Below are 5,000 nucleotides of genomic sequence, written 5' to 3' on the forward strand. Positions count from 1 at the left end.
TTAGACTGTATTGGAGAGGAGCTGGGCCCTCACCATCAGTTAGACTGTATTGGAGAGGAGCTGGGCCCTGTATTGGAGAGGAGCTGGGCCCTCACCATCAGTTAGACTGTATTGGAGAGGAGCTGGGCCCTCACCATCAGTTAGACTGTATTGGAGAGGAGCTGGGCCCTCACCATCAGTTAGACTGTATTGGAGAGGAGCTGGACCCTAACCATCAGTTAGACTGTATTGGAGAGGAGCTGGGCCCTCACCATCAGTTAGACTGTATTGGAGAGGAGCTGGACCCTAACCATCAGTTAGACTGTATTGGAGAGGAGCTGGGCCCTCACCATCAGTTAGACTGTATTGGAGAGGAGCTGGACCCTCACCATCAGTTGGACTGTATTGGAGAGGAGCTGGACCCTATATTGGAGAGGAGCTGGGCCCTCTATTGGAGAGGAGCTGGGCCCTGTATTGGAGAGGAGCTGGGCCCTCACCATCAGTTAGACTGTATTGGAGAGGTGCTGGGCCCTGTATTGGAGAGGAGCTGGGCCCTGTATTGGAGAGGAGCTGGACCCTAACCATCAGTTAGACTGTATTGGAGAGGAGCTGGACCCTAACCATCAGTTAGACTGTATTGGAGAGGAGCTGGTCCCTAACCATCAGTTAGACTGTATTGGAGAGGAGCTGGGCCCTGTATTGGAGAGGAGCTGGTCCCTCACCATCAGTTAGACTGTATTGGAGAGGAGCTGGGCCCTCACCATCAGTTAGACTGTATTGGAGAGGAGCTGGGCCCTGTATTGGAGAGGAGCTGGGCCCTCACCATCAGTTAGACTGTATTGGAGAGGAGCTGGACCCTCACCATCAGTTAGGGCCCAGTTTGTGTTGCTGTCCTGGGGCTCTGTGGGGTCTGTTTGTGTTGCTGTCCTGGGGCTCTGTGGGGTCTGTTTGTGTAGCTGTCCTGGGGCTCTGTGGGGTCTGTTTGTGTTGCTGTCCTGGGGCTCTGTGGGGTCTGTTTGTGTTGCTGTCCTGTCCTGTTTGTGTTTGTGAACAGAGACCCAGGACCAGCTTGCTAAGGGGACTCTTCTCCAGGTTCATCTCTCTGTAGGTGATGGCTTTGTTGTGGAAGGTTTGGGAATCGCTTCCTTTTAGATGGTTGTAGAATTTAACAGCTCTTTCTGGATTTTGATAATTAGTGGGTATCGGTCTAATTCTGCTCTGCATGCATTATTTGGTGTTTTAGGTTGTACACAGAGGATATTTTTGCAGAATTCTGCATGCAGAGTCTCAACTTGTTGTTTGTGTACATGGATTTTATAATGTCGTATGTTTTTTCCCCAACACCACTTTCCATCCATTTATATAGCAGACACTCAAGCCAAATGAAGTCAAAGGCTTTTTTATCAATCAATCAATCAGTGGTCTGTATATTTGATCATTTCATTGAGGATACCATCAACATCACAGGCCTTTTTGGGGTTGGAGGGTTTGTATTTGGTCCTGTAACTCATTCAAGGTAATTGGAGAATCCAGTGGGTGTGTTCTGGAATCCAGTGGGTTCTGGAATCCAGTGTGTTCTGGAATCCAGTGGGTTCTGGAATCCAGTGGGTTCTGGAATCCAGTGTGTTCTGGAATCCAGTGGGTTCTGGTCGTCTTTAATAGTTGATTCTAAGATCTGTATTTGATCATGTATATGTTTTTGCTCTTTGTTCTTTGTTATAGAGCCAAAAAGATTGGAGAAGTGGTTTATCCATACATGTTTTGGATAGATACTTCTTCCTGCTGTTGTTTGTTTAGAGTTTTTCCAGAAGTTGTTAGATTCTATGGATTTATATTCTATGGATTTAGATTCTATGGATTTATATTCTATGGATTTAGATTCTATTTAGATTCTATGGATTTAGATTCTATGGATTTAGATTCTATGGATTTCTTTCAATTCCTGCTCCTTCTTCTCTATTTTGGTTAGGCCAGGGTGTGCATTCTAGTTTCTTTATTTCTATGTTTTTTGTATTTCTATGTTTTGGCCGGGTATGGTTCTCAATCAGGGACAGCTGTCTATCGTTGTCTCTGATACAGAACCATACTTAGGCAGCCTGTTTTGCCACTGTAGTTGTGGGTAGTTGACTTGGTTAGTAGCCTGTATATCCCTAGTATAGCCCTAGTATATCCCTAGTATAGCCCTAGCCTGTATATCCCTAGTATAGCCCTAGTATATCCCTAGTATAGCCCTAGCCTGTATATCCCTAGTATAGCCCTAGCCTGTATAGCCCTAGTATAGCCCTAGCCTGTATAGCCCTAGTATAGCCCTAGCCTGTATAGCCCTAGTATAGCCCTAGTATATCCCTAGTATAGCCCTAGCCTGTATATCCCTAGTATAGCCCTAGCCTGTATAGCCCTAGTATAGCCCTAGTATAGCCCTAGCCTGTATAGCCCTAGTATAGCCCTAGTATAGCCCTAGCCTGTATAGCCCTAGTATAGCCCTAGTATAGCCCTAGTATAGCCCTAGGCTGTAGAGCCCTAGTATAGCCCTAGTATAGCCCTAGTATAGCCCTAGCCTGTATAGCCCTAGCCTGTATAGCCCTAGTATAGCCCTAGCCTGTATAGCCCTAGCCTGTATAGCCCTAGCCTGTATAGCCCTAGCCTGTATAGCCCTAGTATAGCCCTAGTATAGCCCTAGCCTGTATAGCCCTAGCCTGTATTGCCCTAGCCTGTATTGCCCTAGCCTGTATAGCCCTAGTATAGCCCTAGTATAGCCCTAGTATAGCCCTAGTCTGCATAGCCCTAGTATAGCCCTAGTATAGCCCTAGTATAGCCCTAGCCTGTATAGCCCTAGCATAGCCCTAGCCTGTATAGCCCTAGCCTGTATAGCCCTAGTATAGCCCTAGCCTGTATAGCCCTAGCCTGTATAGCCCTAGTATAGCCCTAGTATATCCCTAGTATAGCCCTAGTATAGCCCTAGCCTGTATAGCCCTAGCCTGTATAGCCCTAGTATAGAGCAACGAACCACCCTTGCTGTCTCTGCCTGGCCGGTTCCCCTCTTTCCACTGGGATTCTCTGCCTCTAACCCTATTACAGGGGCTGAGTCACTGGCTTTACTGGGGCTCTCTCATGCCGTCCCTGGAGGAGGTGCGTCACCTGAGTGGGTTGAGTCACTGATGTGGTCATCCTGTCTGGGTTGGCGCCCCCCCCCCCCCCCCCCCCTTAAGTTGTGCCGTGGCGGAGGTCTTTGTGGGCTATACTCAGCCTTGTCTCAGGATGGTAAGTTGGTGGTTGAAGATATCCCTCTAGTGGTGTGGGGGCTGTGCTTTGGCAAAGTGGGTGGGGTTATATCCTTCCTGTTTGGCCCTGTCCGGGGGTGTCCTCGGAGTGGGCCACAGTGTCTCCTGACCCCTCCTGTCTCAGCCTCCAGTATTTATGCTGCAGTAGTTTATGTGTCGGGGGGCTAGGGTCAGTTTGTTATATCTGGAGTACTTCTCCTGTCCTATTCGGTGTCCTGTGTGAATCTAAGTGTGCGTTCTCTAATTCTCTCCTTCTCTCTTTCTCTCTCTCGGAGGACCTGAGCCCTAGGACCATGCCCCAGGACTACCTGACATGATGACTCCTTGCTGTCCCCAGTCCACCTGGCTGTGCTGCTGCTCCAGTTTCAACTGTTCTGCCTTATTATTATTCAACCATGCTGATCATTTATGAACATTTGAACATCTTGGCCATGTTCTGTTATAATCTCCACCCGGCACAGCCAGAAGAGGACTGGCCATCCCACATATGCTCTCTCTAATTCTCTCTTTCTTTCTCTCTCTCGGAGGACCTGAGCCCTAGGACCATGCCCCAGGAATACCTGACATGATGACTCCTTGCTGTCCCCAGTCCACCTGACTGTGCTGCTGCTCCAGTTTCAACTATTCTGCCTTATTATTATTCGACCATGCTGGTCATTTATGAACATTTGAACATCTTGGCCATGTTCTGTTATAATCTCCACCCGGCACAGCCAGAAGAGGACTGGCCACCCCACATAGCCTGGTTCCTCTCTAGGTTTCTTCCTAGGTTTTGGCCTTTCTAGGGAGTTTTTCCTAGCCACCGTGCTTCTACACCTGCATTGCTTGCTGTTTGGGGTTTTAGGCTGGGTTTCTGTACAGCACTTTGAGATATCAGCTGATGTACGAAGGGCTATATAAAATAAATTTGATTGATTGATTGAAATTTGATAAATTTGATTATAGCCCTATTATAGCCCTAGCCTGTAGAGCCCTAGTTTGGCCCTAGCCTGATTAGCTCTAGCCTGTATAGCCCTAGCCTGTATAGCCCTAGTATAGCCCTAGCCTGTATAGCCCTAGTATAGCCCTAGCCTGTATAGCCCTAGCCTGTATAGCCCTAGCCTGTATAGCCCTAGTATAGCCCTAGCCTGTATAGCCCTAGCCTGTATAGCCCTATTCTGTAGAGCCCTAGTATAGCCCTAGCCTGTAGAGCCCTAGTATAGCCCTAGCCTGTATAGCCCTAGTATAGCCCTAGCCTGTATAGCCCTAGCCTGTAGAGCCCTAGTATAGCCCTAGCCTGTATAGCCCTAGCCTGTATAGCCCTAGCCTGTATAGCCCTAGTATAGCCCTAGTATAGCCCTAGCCTGTATAGCCCTAGTCTGTATAGCCCTAGTCTGTATAGCCCTAGTATAGCCCTAGTATAGCCCTAGCCTGTATAGCCCTAGCCTGTATAGCCCTAGTATAGCCCTAGCCTGTATAGCCCTAGCCTGTAGAGCCCTAGTATAGCCAGAGTATAGCCCTAGTATAGCCCTAGCCTGTATAGCCCTAGCCTGTATAGCCCTAGTATAGCACTAGTATAGCCCTAGCCTGTAGAGCCCTAGTATAGCCCTAGCCTGTATAGCCCTAGTATATCCCTAGTATATCCCTAGTATAGCCCTAGTATAGCCCTAGCCTGTATAGCCCTAGTATAGCCCTAGTATAGCCCTAGTATATCCCTAGTATAGCCCTAGTATAGCCCTAGCCTGTATAGCCTTAGTATAG

Source organism: Oncorhynchus mykiss, chromosome 13 (assembly GCF_057628025.1).
Source record: "Oncorhynchus mykiss isolate SJ-2025 chromosome 13, ASM5762802v1, whole genome shotgun sequence".
Lineage (NCBI taxonomy): Eukaryota > Metazoa > Chordata > Actinopteri > Salmoniformes > Salmonidae > Oncorhynchus > Oncorhynchus mykiss.